Genomic DNA, 16,365 nt, shown 5'->3' on the forward strand with positions numbered 1-16,365 from the left:
TATGCCCCATTAGATTTTCCCCCAGTCAGTTGTTATGCCCCATTAGATATGCCCACTGTTAGGGCATATCTAATGGGACAAAACAACTAACAGTGGGCATATCTAATGGGGCATAACAACTATCAGTTGTTATGCCCCATTAAATATGCCCCCTGTAGTTATGCCCCATTAGATATGCCCCCTGTAGTTATGCCCCACTAAATATGCCCCCTAGTAGTGCTGCTTACACATACACATTAAAAGAAAGAAAAATAAACACAATGCTCACCAGCCCCGCTCCTGCTTCCGGACCGCTGCCCTCCCTCTCCTCGGAACTATGGGAGAGATGTCATGACGTCTCTCCCATAGCACCGCACAACCACACATGTACACTGCCTGAGCCAGAAGCTGGAGCTCAGGAGTGAGCTCCTGCCTCCAGCTGCTGCTGAGGAGCCGAGCGCCCGCTGGTGGTAAAATCTCAGCGGGCACTCGGCATCTCCTCTAGTTTAGGAGAGCCTGACTGGGCCGGATCAAGTGGCTTTGAGGGCCTTATATGGCCCTCGGGCCTGGGGTTCCCCACCCCTGCTTTAAACATACAGACCCTAGTATCAGGAACAGCAGGGTCCTCAGTGATATGTAATACGTCTTTTATCGCCACAATCATGTACTGAATACTCTTAGCCAGCTTTGGATGTAATCTGGCATCACTATAGTCGACACAGAGTCCGTGTCGGTATCTGTATCTACTATCTGGGCAAATGCACGTTTCTGTGACCCCGAAAGGGTCTGGGTCTGTGACAAAGCATCTTCCATGGATTTCCTCTATGTTTGGTTCTTAGATTCAGATTTATCAAATCTTTTAGTCAACTTACAGTAGTCACGTTTGCGTTTAAAACACTCAACATATTCACCCAATCATCTGTCGGCAGTGCCGACACGGTCACTCTCACAGTATTTTCTGTCCCCACTCCAGCCTCCTCCTGGGAAGAGCATTCAGCCTCAGACATGTCGACACACACATACCGACACCCACAACCACACTGGGGCTATAGGAGACAGACCCACAATAAAGCCTGCAAGTGGGACACAGAGAGAGTTCTGCCAGCTCACACCCAGCGCCTATCCCGGTACTGAGGCCAGTAAAATGACTGCCCAGACCTGTTAGCGCTTTATATATAAACAAATCAGCACCAAATTATTTGTCATCCCCCCCCCCCCCCCCCCCGTTTTTCACCCTGTTACGTATACAGCAGTGTGAAGGACAGGGCCAGCGTCTCTGCAGCTTCTGAGGAGAGAAAAATGGCGCTGGTCAGAGCTGTGCAGGCTAAGCCCCGCCCACTACATGGCGCGCTTTAGTCCCGCTTAAATCTATGTTTATACTGGCGGGGGTCCCTTAACTAGTGCCCGGGGCACTGTTACAACTCATGCCAGTCTGATTTGAGGTCCATGCTGCCCAGGGCGCCCCCCCCCCCCCCCCCTGCGCCCTGCACCCTGCAGTGCTGTGTTATGTGTGGTAGCATGGCGCGCAGCGCGGCCGCCGCGCGGTACCTCTTCTGCCGTCACTGAAGTCTTCTGATCTTCTCATACTCACCCGGCTTCTATCTTCCGGCTTTGTGAGGGGGTGATGGCGCGGCTTCGGGAACAAGCAGCTAGGCGTACCGTAGTAATCGAACCCACTGGAGCTAATGGTGTCCAGTAGCCTAAGAAGCAGAGCCCTTGAACTCTTAAGAAGATAGTCTGCTTCTCTCCCCTCTCTCCCACGATGCAGGGAGCCTATAGCCAGCAGGTCTCCCTGAAAATAACAAACCTAAATAAAGTCTTTTACAGAGAAACTCAGGAGAGCTCCTCAGTGTGCATCCAGTCTCACTGGGCACAGAATCTAACTGGAGTCTGGAGGAGGGGCATAGAGGGAGGAACCAGTTCACACCCATTCAATTTCTTATAGTGTGCCAATGTCTCATGCGGACCCCGTCTATACCCCATGGTTCTTGAAGCATCCCCAGCATCCTCTAGGACGTATGAGAAAAAAATAGAAATCTTCAGGATCTTCCAGAAATGTGACCGGCTCCTCCGGACACATTTTCTAAACTGAGTCTGGTAGGAGGGGCTTAGAGGGAGGAGCCAGCACACACATTCAAACTTCTATAGTGCCCATAGCTCCTAGTGGACTTGTCTATACCCCATGGTACTAAATGCATTCCCAGTATCCCCTAGGACGTAAGAGAAAACAAAATAAAAAAAATTCTCCCATTAAAAATAAGATTTTACTCACCAGTAAATCTATTTCTCGTAGTCCGTAGTGGATGCTGGCGACTCCGTAAGGACCATGGGGAATAGACGGGCTCCGCAGGAGACTGGGCACTCTAAGAAAGATTTAGTACTACTGGTGTGCACTGGCTCCTCCCTCTATGCCCCTCCTCCAGACCTCAGTTAAGGAAACTGTGCCCGGAAGAGCTGACATTACAAGGAAAGGATTTTGGGAATCCAGGGTAAGACTCACACCAGCCACACCAATCACACCGTATAACTTGTGATAAACTTACCCAGTCAACAGTATGAACAACAACAAAGCATCAAACAATAGATACCAACATAACATAACCCTTTATTAAGCAATAACTATGTACACGTATTGCAGAAAGTCCGCACTTGGGACGGGCGCCCAGCATCCACTACGGACTACGAGAAATAGATTTACCGGTGAGTAAAATCTTATTTTCTCTAACGTCCTATTGGATGCTGGGGACTCCGTAAGGACCATGGGGATTATACCAAAGCTCCCAAACGGGCGGGAGAGTGCGGATGACTCTGCAGCACCGAATGGGCAAACATAAGGTCCTCCTCAGCCAGGGTATCAAACTTGTAGAACTTAGCAAATGTGTTTGAACCCGACCAAGTAGCTGCTCGGCAAAGTTGTAATGCTGAGACCCCTCGGGCAGCCGCCCAAGAAGAGCCCACTTTCCTTGTGGAATGGGCTTTCACTGATTTTGGATGCGGCAACCCAGCCGCAGAATGAGCCTGCTGAATCGTGTTACAGATCCAGCGAGCAATGGTGTGCTTTGAAGCCGGAGCACCCAACTTGTTGGATGCATACAGGATAAACAGCGAGTCAGTTTTCCTGACTCCAGCCGTCCTGGCTACATAGATCTTCAAAGCCCTGACTACATCAAGCAACTTGGAATCCTCCAAGTCACAAGTAGCCGCAGGCACCACAATGGGTTGGTTCAAATGAAAAGATGATACCACCTTCGGCAGAAATTGCGGACGAGTCCGTAATTCTGCCCTGTCCATGTGGAAAATCAGATAGGGGCTTTTACATGACAAAGCCGCCAATTCTGACACACGCCTAGCCGAAGCCAAGGCCAATAGCATGACCAGTTTCCACGTGAGATACTTCAGCTCCACGGTCTTAAGTGGCTCAAACCAGTGGGATTTCAGGACACCCAACACCACGTTGAGATCCCAAGGTGCCACTGGTGGCACAAAAAGTGGCTGAATATGCAGCACTCCCTTAACAAACGTCTGAACCTCAGGAAGAGAAGCCAGTTCCTTTTAAAAGAAAATGGATAGAGCCGAAATCTGGACCTTTATGGATCCCAACTTCAAGCCCATAGTCACTCCAGACTGTAGGAAGTGCAGGAACTGGCCCAGTTGGAATTCCTCTGTAGGGGCCTTCCTGGCCTCACACCAGGCACATATTTTTGCCATATACGGTGATAGTGTCTTGCCGTCACGTCCTTCCTAGCCTTTATCAGCGTAGGAATAACTTCATCCGGAATGCCTTTTTCCGCTAGGATCCTGCATTCAACCGCCATGTCGTCAAACACAGCCGCGGTAAGTCTTGGAACAGACAGGGCCCCTGTTGCAGCAGGTCCTGTCTGAGAGGCAGAGGCCATGGGTCCTCTGTGAGCATTTCTTGCAGTTCCGGGTACCAAGTCCTTCTTGGCCAATCCGGAACAATGAGAATTGTTCTCACTCCTCTTTTTCTTATGATTCTCAGCACCTTGGGTATGAGAGGAAGAGGAGGAAACACATAGACCGACCGGAACACTCACGGTGTTACTAGTGCGTCCACAGCTATCGCCTGAGGGTCTCTTGACCTGGCGCAATACCTTTGTAGCTTTTTGTTGAGACGGGACGCCATCATGTCCACCTGTGGCAGTTCCCATCGCTTTTCAATCTGCGTGAAGACTTCTTGATGAAATCCCCACTCTCCCGGGTGGAGGTCGTGCCTGCTGAGGAAGTCTGCTTCCCAGTTGTCCACTCCCGGAATGAACACTGCTGACAGTGCTTGCACGTGATTCTCCGCCCAACGAAGAATCCTGGTGGCTTCCGCAATTGCTACTCTGCTTCTTGTGCCGCCCTGGCGGTTTACATGAGCCACTGCGGTGATGTTGTCTGACTGAATCAGCACCGGTTGGTTGCGAAACAGAGGCTCCGCTTGACTCAGGGCGTTGTATATGGCCCTTAGTTCCAGGATATTTATGTGCAGACAAGCCTCCTGACTTGACCACAACCCTTGGAAATTTCTTCCCTGTGTGACTGCCCCCCACCCTCGGAGGCTTGCATCCGTGGTCACCAGGACCCAGTCCTGAATGCCGAATCTGCGGCCCTCGAGCAGGTGAGCACTCTGCAGCCACCACAGAAGAGACACTCTTGCCCTGGGGGATAGGGTGATCATCCGATGCATCTGAAGATGCGATCCGGACCATTTGTCCAACAGATCCCACTGAAAAATCCTCACATGGAACCTGCCGAAGGGAGCGGCTTCGTATGACGCTACCATCTTTCCCAGGACTCGCGTGCAGCGATGCACCGACACCTGTTTCAGTTTTAAGAGGTCTCTGATCAGAGTCACGAGCTCCTGAGCCTTCTCCGCCGGGAGAAATACCCTCTTCTGGTCTGTGTCCAGAATCATGCCCAGACGCGTCGTAGGAATCAGCTGCGACTTTGCGATATTCAGAATCCAGCCATGCCGCTGCAACACTTCCTGAGAGTGTGCTACGCTGATCAGCAACTGCTCCCTGGACCTCGCCTTTATGAAGAGATCGTCCAAGTATGGGATAACTGTGACTCCTTGCTTTCGTAGGAGCACCATCATTTCCGCCATTACCTTGGTAAATATTCTCGGTGCCGTGGAGAGACCAAACGGCAACGTCTGGAATTGGTAATGACAGTCCTGTACCACAAATCTGAGGTACTCCTGATGAGGTGGATAAATGGGGACATGAAGGCAAGCATCCTTTATGTCCAGAGACACCATAAAATCCCCCTCTTCCAGGCTTGCAATGACCGCTCTGAGCGATTCCATTTTGAACTTGAATCTTTTCAGATAAATGTTCAGGGACTTTAAATTCAATATAGGTCTGACCGAACCGTCCGGTTTCGGTACCACAAACATTGTGGAATAGTATCTCCTTCCCTGTTGAAGGAGGGGAACCTTTACCACCACCTGCTGGAGATATAATTTGTGGATTGCCGCTAAAACTACTTCCCTTTCTATGGGGGAAGCTGGCAGGGCCGATTTGAGGTAACGGTGAGGGGGCATCACTTCGAATTCCAGCTTGTATCCCTGAGACACAATCTGTATAGCCCAGGGATCCACCTGTGAGCGAACCCACCTCTCCTGGCTCCACCTGTGGAGCCCCAGCGTCATGCAGTGGATTTAGTGGAAGCCGGGGAGGACTTCTGCTCCTGGGAACTAGCTGTATGGTGCAGCTTTTTTCCTCTACCCCTGCCTCTAGCAAGAAAGGACGCACCTCTGACCTTCTTGCTTCTTTGCGAACGAAAGGACTGCATTTGGTAATACGGTGCTTTCTTAGGCTGTGAGGGAATATATGGCAAAAAATTTGACTTCCCAGTCGTAGCTGTGGAAACTAGGTCCGAGAGACCGTCCCCAAACAATTCCTCACCCTTATAAGGTAAAACCTCCATGTGCTTTTTGGAGTCGGCATCACCTGTCCATTGCCGAGTCCACAGGACCCTTCTGGCAGAAATTGCATTTATTCTAGAGCCCAGTAGGCAAATGTCCCTCTGGGCATCCCTCATATATAGGACAGCGTCTTTTATATGCCCCAGGGTCAGTACAATAGTATCCTTGTCTAAGGTATCCAGCTCCTCAGACAGATTATCTGTCCATGCTGCTACAGCACTACACATCCAGGCCGACGCAATTGCCGGCCTCAGTAGGGTACCTGAATGTGTATAAACAGACTTCAGGATACTTTCCTGCTTCCTATCTGCAGGATCCTTTAGGGCGGCCGTATTCTGTGACGGCAGGGCCACCCTCTTAGATAAGCGTGTCAGAACTTTATCTACCCTAGGGGATGATTTCCAGCGCATCCTGTCCGTTGGCGGGAAAGGATACACCATAAGTAACCTTTTGGAAATCAGCACTTTCCTATCGGGGGAATCCCACGCTTTTTCACATAACTCATTTAACTCATGTGAAGGGGGAAAAGTCACCTCTTGCTTTTTCTCCCCATACATATAAACCCTCTTGTCAGGGACAGGGTTTACCTCAGATATGTGCAATATATCCTTCATTGCTATAATCATGTAGCGGATGGCTTTAGCCATTTTAGGCTGCAATTTTGCATCATCGTCATCGACATTGGAGTCAGAATCTGTGTCGATATCTGTGTCAACAATTTTGGATAGTGGGCGCTTCTGAGACCCTGACGGCCTCTGCGCTATAGGATCAGGCATGGGCTGAGCCCCCGATTGTCCCAAAGCGTCAGCTTTATCAAACCTTTTATGCAAGGAGTTTACATTATCATTTAACACCTTCCACACATCCATCCAATCGGGTGTCGGCGCCGTCGGCGGAGACACGTCATTCATCTGCACTTGCTCTGCCTCCACATAGCCCTCTTCGTCAAACATGTCGACACACGCGTACCGACACACCACACACACAGGGGATGCTCTATATGAGGACAGGACCCCCACAAGGCCTTTTGGAGAGACAGAGAGAGAGTATGCCAGCACACACCCCAGCGCTATATGACCCAGGAATCACACAGTAACTTAGCGTTTACCCAGTAGCTGTTGTATATATGGTTAAAGCGCTAAATTTGTGTGCCCCCCCCCCTCTCTTTTACCCTCTTTCTACCGTGATTCTGCAGGGGAGAGCCTGGGGAGCTTCCTCTCAGCGGAGCTGTGGAGAGAAAATGGCGCTGGTGAGTGCTGAGGAAGAAGGCCCCGCCCCCTCAGCGGCGGGCTTCTGTCCTGCGATTTTGTGTAAAATTAATGGCGGGGGCTCATGCATAATACAGTGCCCAGCTGTATCTATGCTGCTTTTGCCATGAGGTAATCAATTGCTGCCCAGGGCGCCCCCCCCTGCACCCTGCCCCCTACAGTGACCGGAGTGTGTGGGTTAGTGTGGGCGCAATGGCGCACAGCTGCATTGCTGTGCGCTACCTCAGTGAAGACAGGAGTCTTCTGCCGCCGATTTTGATGTCTTCTTGCTTCAACCCGCCGGCTTCTGTCTTCTGGCTCTGCGAGGGGGACGGCATCGCGGCTCCGGGAACGGACGATCAAGGTTAGGTTCCTGTGTTCGATCCCTCTGGAGCTAATGGTGTCCAGTAGCCTAAGAAGCGCAACCTAGCCGCAGTTAGTAGGTTTGCTTCTCTCCCCTCAGTCCCACGTAGCAGAGAGTCTGTTGCCAGCAGAAGCTCTCTGAAAATAATAATAGCGTGGCGAGTGCAGCGAGCCCGCAAGGGGCTCATCTGCGATATACCGGCGGTCGGGATCCCGGCGCCGGTATGCTAGCCGCCGGTATCCCGGCCACCGGCATACCACACTACACCCCTACAAAGACGGAGATCCCGACCTTGACCCTCCCCGCCGACTTAATCCTGACTGCCTAAAATCCAGATAGGTGCGTTCAACTGAAGTAAACCTAACCCCCCCCCCCCCCCCCCCCAGTCTAGTCGCTGCTGCAAAGTGTGCGCATGTGCGAGCGCATCGCAGCAACGACAAGGGTGGGCATATCTGTACTTTAAGAAGACCAAGTTATCAAAATAGAAAATAAGAAAACCCCTCTAATCCACTTAGCAAAAGGGGCGTACATTCCGCAGCGGAGCGCAGGACTGGAGGTGAAGCCGGAAGTTTAAAAAATATCTAAAAACGATGGTATATAATTATTAAAATATATTTCTGGGCAAAGGTGAGTGTCCTCTGTGTTTTTTTTTTTTTAATGAGCGTTATGGTAAAACGTACCTTCTTCGTTAACTCTCTTTCTTCGAGGTCCACTGGGAAAACTATGGGGGTTATAGGTGGTGGTAAGGACCGGGCACCAAACAGCAGGGCCGTAACTAGGTGTGTGCGGAGGGGGCACCGCACATAGCACTGCACGGTAGGGGGCGCAGCACTTGTCAATTATCTGTTTTAACTACTTTCAGTTATAGCCCCCCCCCCCCCCCCTTTGAAACACAGCATCTCCTGAATGTCCGTCTCCTACTGGGGGTAGGAGCTAATACCTATAAAACATTCATGAACTTAACTTGACATTTCTTTGTTATTCAGTCACACTCTCCTTTATTACATTTCAAGATGCTGACATACCTGGGATTCAAACCCATGGCCTGTGGCATTGTAGTCAGACACTCTTTCCATTGAACTATCGGCTCATGCGTAGAAAGCTAATTTACCTATTGGAGCTGATTGGCTGGTGAGTTTATCACCTTGCACATATCACTGGTTTATCACTTCATAATGCCATCTCCAGGTTAATACATCTGCCCCTGCCCCTCTACTTGAAGCCTGCCTTGTACTTTGTAAAAAAATGATCAGCATTGCGGCTGAACAGATCTATGTGGTGTGTGGCTACATAGATCTGCTGAATTGCAATTCTGATTATATTTTTTTTACAAAGTGCCAATATATATATATATATATATATATATATATATAGTTAGAAATCTCATCGACCCTCATTCCGAGTTGATCGATCGCTGCTGTTTTTCGCAGCATAGCGATCAGGCTAAAACCCGGCAGTTCTGCGCATGCGTATGGGCCGCAGGGCGCACGGGCCAAGTACTTTCACACAAAACTAAGCAATTTTACACAAAGGCGAGCGACGCTTTTCAGTGGCTCTGCTGATCAATGTGTGATTGACAGGAAGTGGGTGTTTCTGGGCGGAAAGAGACCGTTTTCCGGGAGTGTGCTAAAAAACGCAGGCGTGTCAGGCTAAAACGCAGGAGTGGCTGGGGAAACAGGGGAGTGGCTGGCCGAACGCAGGGCGTGTTTGTGACGTCAAATCAGGAACCAAACAGTCTGCAGTGATCGCAATCTAGGAGTAGGTCTGCAGGAAAATATTTTCAAGCAATTCTGCTAATCTTTCGTTCGCACTTCTGCTAAGCTAAGATACACTCCCAGAGCAGCAAGCGTGCGATCAACACGGAATGAGGGCCATAATTTTTATGCAGGATTAAATAGCTCAATGAGTAGGGTGTTTGGAATGCAACTGGTTATAGGTTTGAATTCCGGAGTGTGGTATAAAGAGGATTTGTGTCCATATTTTGTCATGCCCCTTCACCACGAGGGCATGCACCTTATGTACCTATTGGAAAAATGGGGGGGCGTCAAATAATCTTTCTAGCACGGGACACCAAACGGTCTAGTTACAGCTCTGCCAAACAGTTAAGCTTTTGGTATCCCAAGATGCTCTGGCCCTTCCCCCTACACCCCCCCCCCCATGCTCAGGCATCCTCAGTTTTGTCAACAAGTCCAAGGCAGGAGCAGGATAGGAAAGAGGGAAGATATAGTACGCACAAGAACACACACACTCTCTAGAAGGAGGAAGCAGGTGGACCCTATGGACCTCCAAGAAAGACAGTTCACTAAGGTGTTTTACCATAACTCTCGTTTTTTTCTTGGGGATCCATATGGGGTCCACAGGGAATACCATGGGGATGTTCCAAAGAAGTTATTTCAAGGGAGGGGTGCTCCATAGCGGATAGAAGAAATCCGCGTACAAATTAGGCACCTTGGAAAGTGAAAGTGTCAAAGGCATAAAATCTAAGAAAGGTGTGGAAGAAGACCATGTAGCCACCTTGCACAGTTGTTCTGCAGACACTCCACGGCTTACTGCCCACGAGGGTCCCACAGAGTGAGTAGAGTGAGCTGATACTGTAGAGGGAACAGGAAGGTCAGCTTGGACGTACGCTTGTAAAACGGTCATACAAATCCATCTAGCCCTCTTGTGGAAGCCACAGAGGACAAAGACGGAGTCTGATTTCAGAAGAGAACAAGTACGATCCACATAGATCCGGAGAGCCTGAACTACATCAAAAGAGGCCTCTCCAAAAGGTTTTGGAGATAGAAAAGCTGGTACTACAATCTCCGCATTAAGATGGAACCAGGAAACAAAGTTAGGAAGATAATTGGGCCTAGTTCTGAGAACAGCCCTGTCCCGGTGAAAAATGAGAAAGGGGGAGCGTCAGAAAAGTGCCCCAAAATTCCGAAACCCTATGAGCAGATGCGATAGCCAGTAGGAAGACGTTTTTTGCCTTTAGCCAGTTGAGGTCCATGGAGTTGAGGTTTAAACGGGGGCTCCTGAAGAGCCTTGAGGACCACCAATAAATAAAAACGAGCCACCGGAGGTGCATATGGAGGATGAACCCGGAGTACCCCTTGGAGAAAGGTACGACCATCCGGGAGAGGAGCAATTTTTTGTTGGAACCAAATGGACAGATCTGAGACATGCACTTTCAATGTTGCCAGGCGGAGTCCAAGAGTCAGTCCAGCTTGGAGGAAGGCGAGAATCCTGGACACCCAAAAAATCTGAGGGTCAAAGCGCCCTGTAGTGCACCACCGCAGGTATGTATGCCATATCCGATAATAGATGCGGACAGAGGCCGGCTTCCATGCTTTAAGCATGGTCTGGACAACCGACCAGGAGTAACCTTTCGCCCTTAGGATGGATGACTCAAGAGCCACGCCTTCAAAGACAGATGAGCTAGGACCGGGTGTAGAAAGGGGCCCTGAGACAGCAGGTCTGGTCGCTGAGGGAGCAGAAATGGATATTCTATGAACAGGTTCTGCAAATCGGAAAATTACGCCTGGGCCACATCGGAGCAATCACAATCATGCTGCCACCTTCTTGAGTTTCTGAAGAACTTCCTCCAGTAGATGAGCCAACCGTTTTGTTGTAAGAAGGCAATAGTTGGCTGAAGATGTGGGAGTAGGGTCTCCAGGTAGTGCGCCAGAAGGAGCAGGTCGTCCAAGTAAGGGTCTGACTCCCTGATGACTTAGCTGCCATTATTTTGGTAAAGGCCCTGGGAGCCGTAGACAGTCCAAAAGACAAGGCCCGAATTTGGTAATGCTGGCGAAGATTAGTAATCCGCAGAAATTGCTGGCGAGAAGGTACTATAGAAACATACAGCTAAGCATCCTGGATATCCAGAGATACCATGAAGTCTCCCGGATCCATAGCTGACACAATGGAGCGTAGTGTTTCCATATGGAATTTGGGTACTCTGATAAATTTGTTGAGAAATTTGAGGTTGAGGATAGGCCAATGAGACCCATTGGGTTTCTGTACCAGATATATTGTTGAATAGAACCCAGTCCTGCTTTGTGAACATGGGATTGGTACAATCATTGTGGATTGCAGGAGGGAGCGGATAACTTCCTGTAGGGCCGAAGCCTTGCTGGGCTCTAAGGGGGGCCTGTGTAAAAGAATTGTTGAGGCGGCCGTCTCTTGAATGAGACTGCGTAACCGTTGAGAGACCATTTCTTGCATCCAGGCGCCAGGAGTGTGCAAACTGGAGAAGTCATCCTCCCACCCTGGGGTCCCCCAGGAGGAGGCAGCGGGCTTCTCATCACGTTTAGTTGGTGGCTGTCTGGGAGCCCATGCTTGCTTGGATCTGGGCTTTGCAGATTTAGTAGACGCTGTTTATCTAGGAAATGACTGGCCTTTGGCTTTTCCTTACAGACGAAAGGCCCAGAAAGTGGAGGTCCGAACCCGTGGTGTAGGGGCTGATGGTAGGAAAGCCGACGCTAGGGAAGCAACTATTTTATCCAATTTGGCTCCAAACAGGCTATCTCCCGAGAAAGGTATAAACTCCAAGGTTTTCTTAGAATCCATGTCCGCTTTCCATGAGCGGAGACAGTTAATGCGTCGGGCCAGCACTGAGGTAGCCGAGGATTTAGAGGCCAGTGTCTAAAGCTGCTTTGCCTAAGTAAGAGGCAGCTTCCCTGATTTTTGCGATGGGTGACAGACTCTCTTGGGAAATGGCTGAGGGGAGATCATCCTGCAGAGCATCAGCCTAGTGTTTAATCGCTTTGGACACCCAGGCGGCAGCCACAGTTGGCCCAGTGATAGCGCCAGTAAGGGAGTAGATAGACTTGAGACATTGTTCCATCCTCCCATCAGTAGTTTCCTTCAAGATGTAGAAGGAATAGGTAAAGTGGAGGATTTTACCAAGCACGCTACATGAGAATCCACCGGTGGGGGAGTCTCCCACTTTGTACAATCAGTTGTTGGAACAGGGTAGAAAGAAGTTAACGCTTAGGAAGCGGAAACTTTTTACCTGGAGGATTTCATGTTTCACAACGTAGCTCCATAGGGTGCTTAGACTGAGGAAATTCTGTCTTAAATACCTTTTGGCGTTTAAAAAGCTGCAAGGACTTCGGTTCCGGAGCAGATTCATCTTCCTCAATGTTTAGGATAGATTTGACCGCTTCCACAAGTGCCGACACATCCAGATCCGAGTGAGCCTCCTCCCCCCGCCATAGGGGATCTCCATGCGTGAGGCATCAGTGTCTCTTTCCTCGCCTGATGATGCCTCCGAATCTCTAAGTGGAGTAGACTGAGAGGAAACAACAGTACGCCTAACTTCCCTAGAGGGTAAAGGACTGTTATTTTGTAGCAGCTGCTGGACAGCCATAGAGGTTTGTGTACTAAATTTGAGAGCACTTCCACACAAAGGGGGGATTCAACAGCCGGGACTGAGATGGCAGAATGTACCTGCTGAGGAATACCCGAAAGGCGGCGTAACTGCAGATGTTGCCAGGCGGTCAGCTATCGGACACAGTAACTGAGAAAAAGAATCCCATCGGTGTTCCTGGACAGAGATTGAGGGTGCTGGCTGCAGTAGTGCTGGCTGGTTAGGTGGGATATGACAGGTAGCACATAACTCCTTAATTCTGTAAGTTATCCTGAGGTGACTGACCTGCTGATGATTTACAAGAGGTTAAAACAGGTGGCGTAGCCTCCTTGCGGCTCTTGCCTTTGCCTAACATGGCAGCAGGAGAATGTGTGCACAATATGGCAATATGCAGTGAGCAATGCTACAGTAATGTCAATAAAAACACCAGCCCAAGGACTGTGAACACATGGGGAACCCTTTAACACCTCCTTTAACACCTGGATTTAGGGTAACAGGGTGGAAAAGAAAGGGAAAGGTATATGCTGACAGAGGAAGAAAGCAGACAGCAGAGCGAGCACAGGTCACATACAATGCAGAATACAATATGAATGCAATTTAATTATACTGCAATGGGCACTAAATCAACTATTCAGCAGGATTTGCCAGTAGCATACAAGCGCTGTATACCCTGGCTCCTTGGAGAGGTATACAGAGAGACTGGACCCAGTGTTTCCAGAGACCTGTACACGTAGATGAGCGGATTCGGTTTTACTCGGTTTTACTCGGTTCTCAAAACCGAATCTTATTGGCTATCCAAAACACATGACATCCGTGAGCCAATAAGATTCGGTTTTGAGAACCGAGTAAAACCGAGTAAAACCGAATCCGCTCATTGTACAGTGCTGAAAATGGCTGCCTCTCGCCTCAGACGGTGAGGAGGGTGGAGGAGGAGCAGCTCAGCAGCGGGAAGACCACAGTGGACTTGCGCCCTGAGCTGGGGGAGGGGCCGCAGGCAAGTGACTGGCCTCCCCTATGCTAGCATTACCCACAAGGTATCCTGGCCCTGTGTAAAAGCCTGTGCCAGTAGAGTACTGCCCTGGTGGTCTAGTGGAGTCCAACGGACAAACCGGGGTCCACAATGGCACCTCCGGTCCTGCCCATATTGCCAGCATGCGGTCCTGGGGTCTGGAGTAACAGTGCTGGCATCCATACGCCTGCCTAGCACTGCTGCTCGAAGTGAAGTAAAAGTAAAAAATACCATAAAATGAAAGCCCCCCCCACTGTTTAAAGGAGCAGCTCCTGCCGACACCAAGACGAAACTGAGGATTCTTGAGCATGGAGGCGGGGTATAGGGGTGAAGGACCGGAGCATCTTCAAATGCCAAAAGCTTAACTGTTTGGTGCCTGGTCCTTACCACCACCTAAAACCAGTATGGTATTCCCTGGGGAGGGGTTCACTACGGCTGGCCGGCGGTCGGGCTCCCGGCGACCAGCATCCCGGCGCCGGGAGCCCGACCGCCGGCTTACCGACAGCTTGGCGAGCGCAAATGAGCCCCTTGCGGGCTCGCTGCGCTCGCCACGCTACGGGCACGGTGGCGCGCTACGCGCGCCACACTATTTTATTCTCCCTCTATGGGGGTCGTGGACCCCCACGAGGGAAAATAAGTGTCGGTATGCCGGCTGTCGGGCTCCCGGCGCCGGTATACTGAGCGCCGGGAGCCCGACCGCCGGCAAACAGAAGACCACCCCCTGGGGAGCTCCTATGGAACCCGAAGAAGAAAGTTTAGTTTTAATTGAATATCCAGCAATGCATTGATGGCCACCGCTAGGGCTAGGTACACCAAGGAAAGGGTCCTCCTAGGACCTCTGCCCCGCTGCCAACTGGGTCTCCCCTTTATGGTTAAAGGTGGTCATTCCGAGTTGTTCGCTCGGTAATTTTCTTCGCATCGCAGCGATTTTCCGCTAAATGCGCATGCACAATGTTCGCACTGCGACTGCGCCAAGTAAATTTGCTATGCAGTTAGGTATTTTACTCACGGCATTACGAGGTTTTTTCTTCGTTCTGGTGATCGTAATGTGATTGACAGGAAGTGGGTGTTTCTGGGCGGAAACTGGCCGTTTTATGGGAGTGTGTGTAAAAACGCTACCGTTTCTGGGAAAAACGCGGGAGTGTCTGGAGAAACGGAGGAGTGTCTGGCCGAACGCTGGGTGTGTTTGTGACGTCAAACCAGGAACGAAACTGACTGAACTGATCGCAGTGGCAGAGTAAGTCTGGAGCTACTCAGAAACTGCACAGAGAAGTCTTTTCGCTCTCGTGCATGCAGAGTCACACTTACTGCAGGCTCCCAATCATGCAGTCACACGCACCAAAGGCTCACACACATGCAGAGATACAAGCACCACAGTCTCACACACATGCAAAGTCACACGCACCACAGGCTCACACACATGCAGAGTCAGACGCACAGCAGGCTCACACACATGCAGTCACATGCACCACAGGCTGACACACATGCAGTCACAAGCACAGTAGGCTCACACACATGCAGAGTCACACGCACCAGAAGCTCACACACATGCAGAGTCACACGCACCACAGGCTCACACACATGCACCGCAGGCTCACACGCATAACAGCAGTCTGACACACATGCACAGTCACATGCACAGCAGGCTCACACGCATAACAGCAGTCTGACACACATGCACAGTCACATGCACAGCAGGCTCACACACATACATAGGGTGACATACTGTATGCAGAGCTACATAGACACACAGTGGAGACATACACACACAGTGCACAGAGGGTTACACAGACTGGGGCACACAGTATAACGCCCCCTCTCTGATCACTTACATCACACAGGCTGCTGGCTGGGGTCACTTTGCTGCTGCAGCTCTCCCCTTATCTCCCGCGGTGCCGGCAGCAGCAGCAACAGTGAGGGCGGGACCCCGGTAGCTCCGCCCCCTTTCCTGCCTGCACAGCTCCGCAGCTGCACAGTCAGTCACAGTGTTTGTGGCGCCTGTGGGAGGGCTCCCAGGGCACAGTGTAACACCCTGCATTAGTAAGGCAATGTTAAAAAAAACCTGGATATATATATATATATATAGCGATTAAAGTAAAAGTATATGGGGTTTTATTTGTTAAAAAAATACCACTTAGTGGTAGAAGTGTTAAACTGTATATACCCTCATAGAGGGTAAAAATTGATGTAAGTAACAAGTGTGTTACCCTCACGGAGGGAAAGTGGTCTGAGCCAGATGGGTAATGTCCCAGAACGTTTATGGGCTCGTGGCCCCCAGGACTGGTGCATTGGCAGGCTGGTGGGGGTTAATTGAAGAGCCAGTAAGGAGACTTGGATCGGAGCTGGCGCGTGGGTAAAGTGAGGAGCGGGACTGATCCGGGGCCCGAGAGAGAGGATATAAAAAGGAGAGAAGAGAAACCGTTAGGCAGTCTCTGAGGAGAGCTGACTAAGACGACGGAGCTGCGCTGCAAGAGCGGACGG

General features: G+C 50.4%; 1 long non-coding RNA gene across 1 annotated transcript in view; it reads right to left on the reverse strand.

The window, feature by feature from the left end:
* Positions 1-15,803, reverse strand: part of LOC134911093 (uncharacterized) — a 56,336-nt gene extending 40,533 nt beyond the window's left edge. The window contains exon 1 of the long non-coding RNA XR_010176315.1: positions 15,717-15,803. This is a non-coding gene — a long non-coding RNA (uncharacterized LOC134911093). The remainder of the gene's footprint in view (positions 1-15,716) is intronic.
* Positions 15,804-16,365: the final 562 nt, after the last annotated feature.

Source organism: Pseudophryne corroboree, chromosome 4 (assembly GCF_028390025.1).
Source record: "Pseudophryne corroboree isolate aPseCor3 chromosome 4, aPseCor3.hap2, whole genome shotgun sequence".
NCBI lineage: Eukaryota > Metazoa > Chordata > Amphibia > Anura > Myobatrachidae > Pseudophryne > Pseudophryne corroboree.